The sequence below is a fragment of the Camarhynchus parvulus genome, chromosome 10 (assembly GCF_901933205.1).
Source record: "Camarhynchus parvulus chromosome 10, STF_HiC, whole genome shotgun sequence".
NCBI lineage: Eukaryota > Metazoa > Chordata > Aves > Passeriformes > Thraupidae > Camarhynchus > Camarhynchus parvulus.
Window position 1 is genome coordinate 20,189,077 of NC_044580.1, and position 14,959 is coordinate 20,204,035.

General features: G+C 46.2%; 1 protein-coding gene across 6 annotated transcripts in view; it reads right to left on the bottom strand.

The window, feature by feature from the left end:
* The window catches only part of MAP1A (microtubule associated protein 1A), a 48,856-nt gene that overhangs the window by 17,477 nt on the left and 16,420 nt on the right, over nucleotides 1-14,959 (bottom strand). Inside the window, exon 1 of one of the 6 annotated variants that reach the window (XM_030955684.1) lies at nucleotides 12,749-12,877. The exons of 3 other annotated variants lie outside the window; for them this stretch is intronic. The gene's annotated coding sequence lies outside the window, so the exon portion shown is untranslated. Of the gene's footprint in view, nucleotides 1-57; nucleotides 281-10,739; nucleotides 10,815-12,748; nucleotides 12,878-14,959 lie in introns of those variants that run through there. 2 more of the 6 variants (XM_030955687.1, XM_030955685.1) reach the window with 2 other exon arrangements.

The window sequence follows — 14,959 nt, forward strand, 5'->3', positions numbered from 1 at the left end:
GCTGAGTGTGTGTGTGTTGGGGGGGGGGGGATATTTTCAATATGAATAAATAAATACCTGATGGGAAGGAATGAAGAAGAGGAAGATAGGCACTCTCAGTAGTTCTCAGTGACAGGATGTGAGGCACAAATTAAAACACAGGCAATTTCATCTAAACACAAGAAAACACTGTTTTTACTATGAGAGTGGTCAAATACTGAAATAGGTTGTACAAAGAGGTTGTGGAACATCCATTTCCAGAGATACTAAAAACACAACTGGATACAGGCCTGGGAAATCTGCTTTTGCTTACCCTTCTTGAACAAATGTGATTGGACTAAACAATCCGAAGAAGTCCCTTCCAGCCTACAGTTAACCAATTCTGTGACACTGTGAAGCACTGCAGCCCTCCATAACTTTGCTCCTGGCACACTGCGGGGTAGATTCCCTCTGTTCAGTGGCAGCAGTTGATTCTCAGGACGATACAGGAGCAGAGCTGTACAGATAGGCCATTTCCAGAAACGTGGACTCCCTGCATACCAATGGACCCATGCACACCAATACCCCAAACTCTTTTTTAACTAAATTCAGAGGCAAAGCAGAACAGCACATGAACTCCGAGCTGAACTGCAAACTGTGAGTAAGGCAGCAACACATTGCCCTAAGGCAGCCCATGCCACAGCCCTTGTTCACCCCACGTTGGGGCAGGGGCAGCCCATGCCCGGACAAGGGCTCTGTGAATCCAAGTGCTTATCAGGCTGAGAAGCCCTTTGCTGGCCACTTTCTCTATACAGCCTGTTGTAGCAGCTGCACACACAGAGGATTTAAACACACAGCCTGGCACATCATTCCTCTCACTAACAAAAACCACATGTACCAGGAACGTGTAGCAGTATGAGTGACATTGCAGACATGGTGGCTTGAAGTATGCTGTTCAGGTCCCTTCCTGGCATTTGTCATTATTAGAGCTCCATCACAGTGAAATGTGTGCATTGCAAATGAGAAAATCCCTCCATTCCATTGACCAGTTCAAGACTATCCTTCCCAGGCTCCTGAAGACTGCTGTCTTCAAGTTACCTGGAACAAATATCTGGACACAGCTCATCTCCAGGTGCATTCTCAACACAGATCCCTGACCCTGCGCAGCCCTCTCCAACTTTGAAGAAAAGTCAAAATTCTTTTTCTTTTAGAGACTATGTATAGCTCACATACTAGAAGAGCTGAGGGTACCCTTGTTGCTGTTCACAGCATTCCCAAGAAGGGCAGCAGAGGAGAAGCTGCTGATCTCCCTTCTCTGGTGACCAGCACTAGTACACGAGGAAGTGGAATAAAGTTGCATCAAGAGAGTTCAGACTGGACATTAGAAAATGTTTTTCACCAAGAGGGTGGGCAGCCATGGGAACAGGTTCCCTGGGGAATTGCCAACAGCACCAAGCCCATCATCATTCAAGGGGTATTTGAATGATGATCTTAGTCATATGGTTTAATTTTAGCTAGACCTGTGAGGAGCAGGGAGCTGGACTTGGTGATCCCTATGGGTCCCTTCAAAATAACATGTTCTGACTATATGGTCCCTTGAGTGTAGAATTTCTTTGCTTATGGCAGAGGATAGCAAGTGAAGAGCAAAGCCACACTGACTCTGGAGTGGATATGAACTAACCATTCAGGGCTGCACCTGCAAAGAGGCAGAGGGGAGAACAGAGGAGCAGATGCTGTGGGTTTAGTGCTCAGCAGTCAGGCAGAGAGGGCTCTTCTGTGGAGGTCAGGCTAGATTGGAAGAAAGGACAGTGCACTGGGGTAACTGTGACAAACAGGATGCTTGAGAGAGAGAGATGATCCTACAGACAGACAGATGGCTGTAGAGGCAGAAAAGGAGGTCATGCTGACAGCACAGATCCTTGTGTTCTGCTGCTTTAAATGGAAACACCTAAAGCCCTTGTAGCTGCAGAATAAATTCTGGGCTAGTCTGAAGAGCTGTCAAGGATAGCTATGCAAGATGCTGCTTGTTATTTTCTTTAATCTTTCAGACCATCAAATCTCAGAGGTCTTATTCTGTTAATCATGACTGGAAGAACCACACTTACAGCTCACCATGCTGAAATCAGAGATCAAGTGTCAGAGCCGCAGGACCCAGTTTCTCACCTTTGTGAAATGATGCCTTAGGCGAGAGCACTGGGTCGTCTTTCAGGTGACTGTGCTGAAATCAGTCATGATGCTCTGACTGGTACAACAAATCAGAATGAACATAGGGGCCAAAAGATGATTTAAGGACTGGCACATCTTGATGAGAGGAGAAGTCAGGTGGGACTGTTTAGCCAATAAAAGAAAACTCAGGGCAGGGATCTCACTTACCAGTCTGTGTACCTGTCTGATAGCAGGTGCAAATCTGGGCTGCAGAGCTCCCACAACTTTGCCATCCAGAGGATGGAGACTGCTTGTCTGACCACATAGGAATCAGCCCCTTCCCACCCAAGATGCATTCTTTATCCCTCATTACCTCTCTTAGGCCTTCCCACACCCTTCCCCCCTTTCTTTGTCCCTAAAATTATTTAGGTTTATCAGGCCAGGTTCTACCTGTAAAGTGAACACCAATAATACATTGATAAAAAATACAGAAATTTTAGAGTCTGAAAATGTTATCAAGGCTCACAAACCACAGTGATTAAAAATCAACTCTACCTCACTTCTGGCTGTCTTAGCTGACATGAACATCCCTCTTCAAGGGGACACTGTTGAAAAGACTCTAACAAGAAGATCCTAGATATTGCTATGGCTCAGTACCTTTTTGCTACACTTCAGCAAAGAGCTGAACCTGGGATCATGTGGTCTTCCTGATGTTTACTGAACAAAGTCCACCTCTGAAGACAGTGAAACCATGCATAGGGTTCTTAGAGTGTATGCATTTGCAGAGCTATTGCAAGCTGAAAGACTGCCATTTCCTTCACTCTGAAATTACATAATAACACTGAGATAGTAACAGTCTCTCTCATCCTGAGGCTGTGAGGTCTCCAACTGCAGTTTCTTCAGTGCCAATGGAAGAAAAAGGATCCAGCCCCAAATGGTGTCCATTCAGAGAATGAAACAGCACAGTCATTCACCAGCACTCCAGGACTGTACCAAGTACGGCAAGCCACAGCTCCTTGGGAGGGAGATTGTAAAGGCCAGAGGAAAAGCAGAAAAGGTTCTGCACTGAACTCTGGGCAGGGTCCTGCCTCTCATCCTGTCTGTGCAGATACACAGCCCTGTGTCCAACCCCGCTATGGACCCACTCCTCTGCCAGAGCAGGGCTGCCCCACGCTGTCCAGCAGTGAGGGAAGGGAGTGGATGTGCCCTTGCGGGAAGCACTGTCACACTCCCAGCACCCGAAGAGCACACAGCTCCTTCCTCTAGCAGACAACCTGAACAGTGTACAGCTGGCAGATGGGACCAGCTCTGGCTGACAGACACCTAGAAGCTCTGCCAGATAGTGAGGTATGCTCAGGAGTTACAAAATAAACACGAAGTCTGCTTTGGCAGCCAGTACATAGCCAACAACTGTGGATTCACCATTCAGGTCCTCATGAGGTGGTTCCAGCTCAGGAACTCAAACACAGTTTCTCCCACCCCAGGAATATACCTGGATGTGTTTATCACAATGACAGGACAAGTGCCACTCTGTTCCTCCTTGCCATTGAATGGCAGTGTTTTGCCAGATGAGAGGAGACTCTCAGGCAAGGTAAGGAGAGAGACACCAGGTGAGGGATACAGGTAGAACTTGGTAGAAACCCCCCAGCAAAGGCTAAGAGACATTCTGAGTCCTAGGTGGGTGGCTGCTGTGCACACTGGTGCCTAACCACTGCCTTCCAGAGCCTGAGGCAATGCAGTGGTCCCAGAAATCCTGGGCACATCCAGCTTTTGTTGCTTTTCCAGAGATGAGCAGAGCAAAGGGCTTTTAGGCAGATCACTAGGGATCACAGCAAAAGGGCTGTCTCACTGCCTCCTTCCCTCCTGACACAACATGTGATAGCTGCAGTAGCTACTTATTTTTGTAAGATTATTGGGAAAGTGCTGTAGTTTTAGCTTGCTAGTGTGATTCAGCATTTGAGAATGATGAGAAACTGGCTTCAGACAGTGCTTTGTGGTCCAGCAGTAAGTGCTCTGCCTCTCATAGTCTGAAAAAAGTCTACTGTAAAGACTTATTTCATACACTTTCTATTTTTAGGTCTTCAAACACGCTGCAGAAATAGAGAAATATTTATTTGTCAATGGCTAAATAAAAAAATCTATCCCCTTAAAGGGGATCTTCAGTGATTTTCTCAGAGAAATTAATTGTGTACCAGCAAAGGGAAACATATTTTTAACAGAAATAGGGAAATCATCTGAAAATTGGGAGGCAAAAAACTTCAGCAAAGTGCTGAGCCCCTGTCAAGGAGGGCCAGGGCAGAGCCATGTGCTACCTGTGGAGCAGTGGAAACCATCACCAAACAGGCCACAGATTCAGCCAGGGCATTAAATGAGGGATTTTAAACTGCACCTAGAAAAGAAGGGGAAGTCAATGGTGTTTAAGCAGGAAGATATTACTATATGTATGAGTTTTTATTTTTTATGAAAATTTCAAAATAGTGTTTGATGATTTTTCACATTGAGATACCAAGTCACACAGTTAAAAACACAGCACTACTGAAAGAAAGTCCTGTGGATTTGCAATAGGAGATGTGCCTTATCTGGAGGAACTGAATAAACAAAGCACAGGAAAGCACAAAGCAGTGTGCAGAGAGAAGGAAGATAATTCAAACATCTTCATGAAGCAAAGCATTGTATTCGGACTGAAAGCACACCCACATCAACTTATGCCGGTTAACAAGGGCAAATCTCCAGATACTGGCTTTGGCTTTAGCTAATATCCCAGCTGCAGACTGAGGGAAATTTAGGGTACATGTGGTATACTGACCACTATTTTTCATATTCCAGTTATATTGAAGCTGAGTAGAAGGTAGAGGAGCACCCTCTCTATACTATGACCACACATCCACTAAAGGGTCTCCTGCTGTGTTGTTCTGTACCTGGACAAAAGGGTGACAGGGATTACACCCAGCCCTGGCAGGGAGCTTGGCAGTGCAGCACAGAGGGCTGAGCAGAGAAGCACACAGCATGTGCAGGAGCATCAGGGGAGCCAGAGCAGAGCCGGTGACGCATTCTGTGCTCCTCTGAGGGCTTTATCTCAAGCTTCCAACCAGAACACCCGTACAGTTGTCTTCAGGAGGACAAACAGGACAACCAGTCACAGATACGCTTCCACCAAACACTGCTGCATTCCAGCTCTCTCAGTGTAAGAGGAGCTGTGAGGTACTAACACCACAAAAGAAGAGAGCATCTGATTTGGGACAGAAAAAGCACAAACTTCAGAACAGCTCAGAGGCAGAGCAAAAGCCTTAAAAGCTGCAGAACTCTGCAATCAGAGAACTTAGTTTAAGAAGCTAAAGAAAGGAGACAGCGTCAGCAAGACAGCTCCACAAATGAAAAAAGATTCTCAACAGGAACAGAGTGAAAAAGTGAAATTAATTGAGAACCATACTAGGATTGACAGAGAAAGAAAAAACACAGCCAGTAGAAAGAAGAATATCTCTGGGAGGACCAGGCAGCAGTGAAGGAGAACAAGATCTGGTTTCTAGAAACATTGCTGAATCTGTCAGGATGAAGAGGGCTGAGGAATCTGAAAGTGTTCTCAGGTTTCCTTTTATGTGTAATGCTGGAGATACTTCATAACTCACCTTACCATACCGTTACTGCAAGCCAGGAGAACTGTTCATGCTTTAAGGTAAGAGCAGGCTCTGTGAAATGACTGCCTGCCTCCTGGGCATTTACTACAAAGGTGAACCAGCAGCAGGGCAAGAGAAGGAAATGAAATATTCCTTAAGGTGTGGGAGGTTGTGGGCACTTGCCACATCCCAGGAGATATTTCTGCTAACCACTTGCCCGTGCTTCCCATCTTCCCTCCTCCCTGTGGTATTTTCATGCCAGAGCTCCTCTCCCAGGCAACCTCTATTTCTATACCATGTCAACCATAGCAACCATCTCTTTGCTCCCTAATTGCACATACTGTCTCACTCTTATGCTAAGGAGCAATTTGATAGCTCAACCATTTTAGAACCACTAATTGAAGATGCAGGTACTCACTTTGGAAATAATTTCTCATATTTTTACTGCCTTGCAACTGGAAGTTATACCACCCCTGAGATAATTGATAAGGTGAGCACTTCTACCTAGTTTGCTAGCTGCTAGATTGGCCACAAAAATATTCTGTTCCCTGCAGCAGCTTTGCTGACTCAGGTAGGCCTTGTATCCTTCTGCTGAGGAACAGTGTGTGGCATTCACATAAATCAGGAATGAAGCCCTGCACAGAGACATGGCCTCCAGCTGTGAGGAGCTGAAGCTGTGACTTCTTAAATGTCTCCAGATAAATCCACGAAAGAAAACCTGAACACAACTTAAGACACCCTCTTATCTGGTGTCCTCACTCCACCAAGCCCTGACAGACTTATTACAGCTGATCCCTTTGGAAACCAAATTAATGCTTCCCATTCCTGTGTCAGCTGGACTTCAGCTAGGAGTTGCTGCCAGTCCCTGAAACAGAAGCTCCATAAAACCACTCCCAGTGGCACTGAGGCAGATACCCTGTTCCATGTTGTAGAGATGAAGACTCCTGTAAGTAAAGAAGTTAGACAGCTTATTATCTCTTAATTTTTATAAGAATATGCATCCCAGAACACATGCTCGTACAACAAGAGCATAGCACAGACTGAAGAAAACTGCATGTTTCTCTTAGTTGAGAAGTATCTGGGTAATACTGACTCTGACTGACTTGGAGGTACAGCAGCTCATGATGATATGTTCCATTTATCTTTTTTTTTTTTCCCCTCAACTGATCAATATGACAAATAAACTGCCTGAGGTAGGGAGAACTTAATTGTATAAAAGAGGGGATGACTGCACACACAGGAAAACAACTCTGAGATTTCCTCCTGTTTGCTTATTGAGACGCCAAATTTTTGTAAGAGAGTCCTGCCTCTGACTTACAGCAACTGTTTGGACTCTTTAAACCTCATTCCTATTGCATACTATTAACAGTCTCATTCCAAGTAGCTTTTCTTCATTCCCTTACTTGTTTTTAGGATGACCTGCTGAATGTCAGCCCTCATGAAGATACACATATTAAACCAGCTGTGAACTCTGAGTGGCTGAGGTGGTTGGTGAAGCACAGGACTGCATTCTGCTAGCCCTTGAGAAAAAGCAGCTCTCCTCTGCCAACAGCTTTCTTTGTTGCATCTTGACTTTGCATTCCTGGATCTAGTTGACCCTTGATAGATCCTCTGCATGGTCTGTGTTCCTGGGATTTGATTTGTGGTGGAGTACAATAATAATGAATGTGATACAAAAAGTTATTTCAAAGTTGAAAATTCCAAGGCCTCCTCTCCATTCTGCCAGCAAACACAGGGCCTGTCCATTTAGAAGTGAAGGCAGAGGGCTTTGCAAGCAGCCAAGGAGATTTCTAGCAGAGTACTCCAGGCCATCTTCCCCTTGTTATGTCCTCTCAGCCACTGCCTCTCACCAGTCTGCTTGAAACAAGCTCACTTAAGTCTTATTCCATCTCAGAAGCCCCTGCTTCCCAATGCCACCCCATGTAGACAGGTCCATTTCAGCTTGCAGATTACACAGTGGAATCAGGAACTGAACTTTCTAACCAGGGAGAATAAAAAGGACCAGGAGAGGCTTCCATCACCACAAATGCTTCTCACAGGGCCTCTTACTTGTTCAGTTCCCTCATATCCATGCAGGCATGGAAGCCTTTCTTGCTCCCATGCCTCCCTCTTCCTTAGCAGTGCTCTTTGCTTTTGAGTGCGGACCAACAGCAAGAAAGAAAAGCCGTAACAAATGAAACTCACACATAAATCTAGCAACCAAGAACGGGGCCAAAACACGTATTATACCTATCAGCCTGCAAGCTGATTCTTCAGAAAGACGCTACGTGGGTCAAAGGCGCAGAGAGCCACCCTATCCAATGCTTTACCCTTGTGCAAAGGAGTAATTTTTGATGGAGGCCATTGACTTCTTACATGGCTTGGATAGTGTCTGCATTTCTGTCTAAGTACTGCAACTTAAATTACCCCTCTTAATCCATTTTTAGCAAGCTTTTCAGAACATAAATCTAGTCACCCGGAAGAAAAATCACTGGCTTCTTGCCCATTTCTCTTCTAAGAACATCTGGAGTGCCTGATGACAGACCGACATTCCTCAGACAATTTTCAACAGGGAGCTACTAATGGCCTTTTCCTTCTAGTTTTTCTCTTCAATTACTTAAATTTTTGACACTGAAGCTTAATAGAGAATGGACAGATGATATCAGTGAAACAAAAGATAAGCAAAGTGCAAAAGCAATTAACTGAATTTCTCAACTTGAAAGTCAATAGAGGAAGCCAGTTATGCTGCCATGCTTTTTAAACACAGTTTGTAGCTATAGCACGTTGTGAAAAACAGCACTGAACTTTTACAGCTCCTCGGTAGGTTCTAGCACATTGCCAAAGACTTCAGGGCCTCGCAAGAAGGTGCATGAGTGACAGTAACACGTGCAAAGAGAGACAAATGTTATTCAGTAGCTTTGTAGCTACTGAAATGTTACTCAGTAGCTATGTATTGATAACGGACATGCATATTGAATCCTGCCCCTCTGTGATTTGCAAGTCTCCTTTAGCTGGTGATTCTCAGCCTTCAACTTCTTGGAGGAAATATTCAAGCCTTTCCTTTCGAAAGCAAAGAAAGAAAGGGCTCACTAATATCTTTCCAAATACTGCTATTGAGATAATGCTGCTTTTCCAAAAAGCAGAAATTAATCAAAATTGTATTCCTCATTAAAAAATAAAACCAAAAAACCAAGTCAACCCAGTAATATTCTACGCATTTGAGAAATCGGTCGAGCAAGACTTCAAGGACTGTCTCAGGAGAACTAAGAACCTGCTGGCCAAGGAGATTAGTGCTCATGTTCATCTGTGAATAAAGCATCAGAAGGACAGAAACTTCCTGAAGAGCTGGATACATAACTAACTGTGCCATCAATACTAACTTTTGAGATCCTGGAGAGGAAGCTATGAGAGGAAGAAAACTGATCTAAAGTCACCACACGTAGAAATTTATCTCCATTTCCTTAGTGTGAAGCAAAGGTAAAAACAAGTGACAGAGCTTAGGCACAGCAAAGCATGAACTAATGAAGACTGCTTTTTGTGTGTCCACCCTGCTCTGTTCCGCCACCATAATCCCAGCTTCCTCCACATTCCCTGCTGTCCACTGCCATACTCTCAGCTCCACTTGTGGGCCAAAACTACCAACTGTGCAAGTGGCAGCATGCTCAGAGACAGCCACGTGCTGACAGCTGGCGTGCGAGCGGGGAGCGCAGGACAGATACGCACCGCTCCCATGAAGGCACTGACTCTGATCAATTGCCTGCTCCACCAACTTGCAAAAAACTGGTAGAAGCTTGTTAATTCCATTGTTTAATTGAAACATTTTCAACGTTTTAGAAGGAAAGTGTTTACAGCAAATACAGAAGGTGTATTTGTAAGAGGAATTCATACTGTGCACCCAAGCACCTCTCAGGGAATGGAGAAAAAAATAATACAAACTAAGAAGTTAGAACCAAACTAGCTCAATACTTTCTCTAATCTTTCCTGTCAACAGCTACTGTGCTGGTGTTGGAGTCCAGAAAGTTCATGATTTTTGAGGGGGAAAGAAAAATAAAGCTTTTTTCCATCTCAGTAAATTCCCCCCAGAATAAATTTTAGGCATTCATTTACACATAGCTTGCTCTCCTTCCTTCTATACAGAGTTTCTGGGCTGATGGAGGGTCTCTATCAGCTGCCCTTCTTCCCCAGGTACTTTTGCCTAACTAACAGGCTGGAAGATACTCCCTGTGTTTTAAACTAGCTGCTACTGTTGGGTCTCCGTGTACTAACCAGACTACCCGAACTGCTCCCATAGCATCTCCTCTCAAGGTCTGGAGGCCTTTCTCTTCTGCCCATCAAGGAGCAGTGGAAAGTCTGTGATAATGCCTGTCACAAGCACCCTGGGCTCGGCTAGAAGCAGCATCCACCAAGATCTCTGTACTCAGACACCTATCACAAGAATGTATTACTGCATCTTTATCTGCTTCTGAGTTTCTTCTTCCTTTGCAAGATGCATCCCAGAAGTTACCTAAGAAGGTCTGTGTCTGACCATGTACAAAGAGCACAAGCCACATCCCACAGAAACTCATGCTGAGGAACTAATCTTCTGTGCTTCCCCTGGTGTCCAGCCATGCCCCTTGGAGACATATTGCACCTCTTGTTCACACACACGCAGCTTCCTTGCTTTCACCAAAAAGCTGGCAATTGCTCACCATGCTCCTGTGATCCAGTCTACCATCCACTTACCACCACACCTGCTGAAGATGTGACCCAGGTATGCCAGCGTGATAGACAATGGGGAAGAGTGGCAAAAGGACATGACAGGAGGTAGATTGTTTTGTCAGGAAAGAAACTACTGCAAAGCTACACATCTCTCTATCTGCAGAATGGGAGTAGGGCAGAAGGTCTCACAGCCTGGCCTTGCCAGATTACAGGAAAGGAAAGGAGAGGAGAAAAAAATGTGTCCCAACTCACTAACTACTTGCTGGAGAAATTGTAAGGACAGAAACAGAGGCTGGATGCAGCCAACCAGTATGAAACCATCAAGGAGACAGAGAGGGTACTGACCTGACACAGCAAAAGGGCCCTTATCCCATCAGAAGAAAGAGGAATCCCTGTCATTCTGGAACAATGCCCAGCCTGCAGGGCTTTTCACAGCGGAACCAGAGCAACTTGGAATAGAAACAGCCTCGTCTCTGAGATCAGAGAATTTAAACCGGAGCTTGTTTTTTCTGCAGTCACAAGCCAGCAGGCACCAGCTGCAGAATTTGCCGCAGTGTGTGTGTGCGTGTGTCTCTGCGTGTGTGAGTGTGCAGCAGCCATGCTCCTCCCCTCCAAGCTCACTGTATGATCAATGACACAGTGATTACAGCTCCCTCCTTTTTCCCCTCCCTAATCACTGACAGTCCCATTCTGATCACTCGCAGCCCCCTCTCTTCTATATTAAGAAAGCTTTTGTTGGTATCTCTACTGACTTCTTTTCATTGCTCCCTCCCTGATTTACAAGGTTTTGCTTGTTCTCTTTTTCCCTCTTAGCCAAAACAACAGTGTCTGACAGATATTCATGGTCACATACCCAAGTCTGCACAAAATGGCAAACCATGCTCTTGCTCTTCTAGTTCTGAACCCTGGAGATAAAAGGTCCTATTTTGAAATACTTCAACACATTTCAGCTCTAGCATACAGATAATTTAACACTTTTAACAAGAGGCTTGCTGGTGGCGATACTAACGAATGCCAGAAATACCCTATTGAAATAGAACCTCATGTGTCTGTGATTGCAGCAGTGTCATCATCACACAGTACCACTGGTAATGCAAGGAGAGCTAATGATAAGGAGACAGCTGGCCCCTTATCCTTCTGTGTTACAAGGGCAGTGCAGCAAGGTGAGGGATGACAAAGGACTACTGCTAGGAAAAAGAAAGCATTTTGTTATTCTCATTTCTTAAGCACAAAGTCCCTGCTTATAGCCTACTAGGATGAAAATCAGCTCCAAGATTGGCCACATCTTCTCCCTCTGCTGCCACAGAAAGGCTGCATCACTCACATTTTAGGGGAACCTTCCTTTTTCCTCTCCCACCTACTGGACGCATTTGGGTGCTTTTTGGTTTCCTGTACTGGAAGAATGTAGTGTTGTGAAGCTTGAAGTCAGACTTCAGCTACTTCAAGACTACTCATATGCAGGCGTGCAGCACCAAAGGACAGAGAAATTGCAAAAGAAGACAGGCCTTGTATCTCTCTTCCATCAAATCAATAGCACGACAGTCCACCTTAACAACCCTCCCCCCTCCTGCCTGGTATTAGCCTCATTCCAGCATCAGCTGAACGGTGATACAGACGCTAATGCTGTCTTTTACCAAGCCTTGCCCAAAGGCAGCATCTGTGAGATGCCTTGTACCACCTCCTCCGTTCTCCAGCAGCACACCATCTTCAGGGTCAGAAGACTATACTGGGATAAAACATAATGATGCAGGACTCTTTTACGTTCCTGACAGGCAGAATACTTTCTCCAGATTCTTCTCTAAACCCATCTTCATACATTCTTCTCTGTGTTTGAGCTAAGGACACAAGTGCAGCAAACAGCTGAGCAGCTGGGGAATTTGGGTTTTGTTCCTATACTCGAGCACAAACAGCTGAGAAGGGGGAAGGTCCGCAGATCATAGAAACCCCAAGCTCCATCCGCAGCCACCTTCCTCTCTTGTTACTAATCCCCCTCAACCCCCCAAATTCCAAGGAAATAAACCCGCACCCGCTATGAGCGCTCCGCGCAGGTGCGTCTCCTCACCTGCGACTCTGCCAGGGCTGCGCAGCCCCAGCAGCTCACCGGGACCGCGCACAGGAGCGCAGAGCCCGGACAGGTCCGCTTGCCGTCACCGATATCCCCCGTTACCTCCCCAGAAGGGCCCGTCCTCCCCGGCCGACCAACGTCTTCCAAAGCAACGAACAGCATCCGAGCGCGAACAAAGCGCCGCCGCCTCCATCCCGCAACCTCCACGATACCGGGGCTCCTCACTCCCGACCGCCCCGGCACCTTTCGCTGCTCGCCCCAGGCCGGTGGGGAAGACAGATGCACCTACCATCCTGGCCGGGAAGCGACGCCGATCGGCTGCGCTGAGCGCGGAGGATGCGCCGGCACGGCACGGCACGGCGCGGCCCGGGCTGCGGCGAGCGGCTGCCGTGTCACGGAGGCGGGGAGGCGCCGCCCCGGCCCCACCCGAGCGCAGCGCTTTAACCCTGTGCGCGCCGCGGAGCGCCCGCAGCGCCGACCCCGGGCACCCCCACGGGCGGCCTGGTCTGCTCCGGTGCTCCGCGGCCGGGCCAGAGAGGCTCCGGCTCGCGATCTCCGGGCAACGGCGTGGACCGAGGTCCTGTCCCGCGCTGTGAAACACCCGACAAGGGTCAAACCGCGGCCCGCGCTCCGAAATACCCGACACAGGTCAGAGCCCAGCCAACAAGGGCTCCGGTGCTGGCTGAACACTTTTCACATCACTCTCAGGCCTCACGGGCCTCTCTCTCCTCACGAGCTCCCGGAGGGGTGCTCTCCATCCCACCTTGGGCGCCTTCAGCTTTAATTGTCTCAAACTGGAACCTCACGTCGGACTCCAGCTGCAGAGCTGCTCCTCCAGTTTTAAACGAGTGACACGAACCCACCCCTGCTAGGGGGATAGATGACCCTGACACCACACACCAGCACCTGGCTGCTCACGCACGGACATGGGCCAGTGCTGAGCTTGGACCACACTGGACAGACAATGAACGCAAATGAGTGAGGCAAGAATACCAGATATTCAACCTCTGGAGACCTATTTCCAGCATGTTTTCAGATAAATGTTTACATTGTTTTCTGAGAACCTTGCAACTTGTTTCATAATCAGCATCACCTCCAAGGCACTTGCAAATAATTGTGCCTCCCTGTTTCTGCTTTGCTGGTCTCAGGCATCCCAGTCCAGCATTGGAATATACAGATTACTTCATGGTGTGCTAGTTGGCAATAGTGATTTTTTGGATTTTTTTTCCCCCACAGCAAAAACTGAAACCACTCTCACTGCCCTGCTGGCTTTACACATGATGCTGGCTTACTTCTAGATTCCAGAATTAATTGTGAAAGCTGGAGATGTCCCGTCAGCTACACAGCAGGTCTCCCTCAGTGATTTTAGAAGGACTGTCAGACAGGATGCAATTCTCAGAAATAAAAATATCACAGAATTTTAAGTTTTAAAAGTTAAAAAAACCCAAATCAGAACTTTCCTTTCTGTAGCTTTCAGATGACATCCATCAGTGGCAAATATCTGTAAAGCTGAGGAAAAATCAATGCACTGGATCAAACATCTTAAATTTCTGTTTATTTTGGACAGGTAACATAGCATCATCTTTTAAAAAGACCAAAGGTTAAAATATTCTCAAAGGACAAACTATGAAGAAAATAGCTCCATGCTATAGGTCCCCTGTGCACTACAACGGACATTCTTTGAGACAGAGGGGGTCATTATCACTACCCATTGTACCTGTCATCCCACTATAACCAGTATAACACAAGTTGAAGAGTTTTGCATAGTCAAAATAAAAAAGGAGTCAGAAGTAAAGAGCCAAGTAAACAGGTGGGGATGCAGATGACTGCAAACCTAATGTGCAGTCCCCTTTTTAAGTTTAAAGATGCAACAGGTGAGCAAAGGATATTACCTTAAAGGTGCTGCTATGTAGGAGTGCTGAAGACAAAGCAGGAGGATGTATTTGCTATTACTGCTTCATATAAGCTAGGCTTCTTAATATTTGAGTTAACATCATCCACTTCAGTGTAAGAACTGCCACAGATGGGTAGCCCAGGGACAATTTCATCCCTTAGGCAGTTCTTGGGGTCTTTTCTAATAAACCCACAACACTGAGATATGTCTGTCACTTCAGAGAACAGCGCCAATGGTGCAGGAGGGAAGGGAGAGGATTACCTAGTCTGGCTCTAGAACTGACCCACACTGGAAACTGCACTGCCATCAGCAGATTTTTCAGAGCACTCCAGAATGGCAGCTCCCATTGCACACCAGGAAGGGCATATTCCCCAGGCCGTTTCATACAATGACACACAACTCTACAAGCCTTTTCCTTTTCTACACCCACTACAACAGTGATCAAATTTAGCCCCTAGCAGGATATTTGGAGTAGCATGATCTCCTTCTGCATTGATTTTTTTTAAAATATTGATATATTCTATTTCAAGCAGCAAAATTAGATTTTACTGTCTAATCAGAACATTTCCTGATATTAGTAATTGTTTCAAAATCCCTTCCTATTAA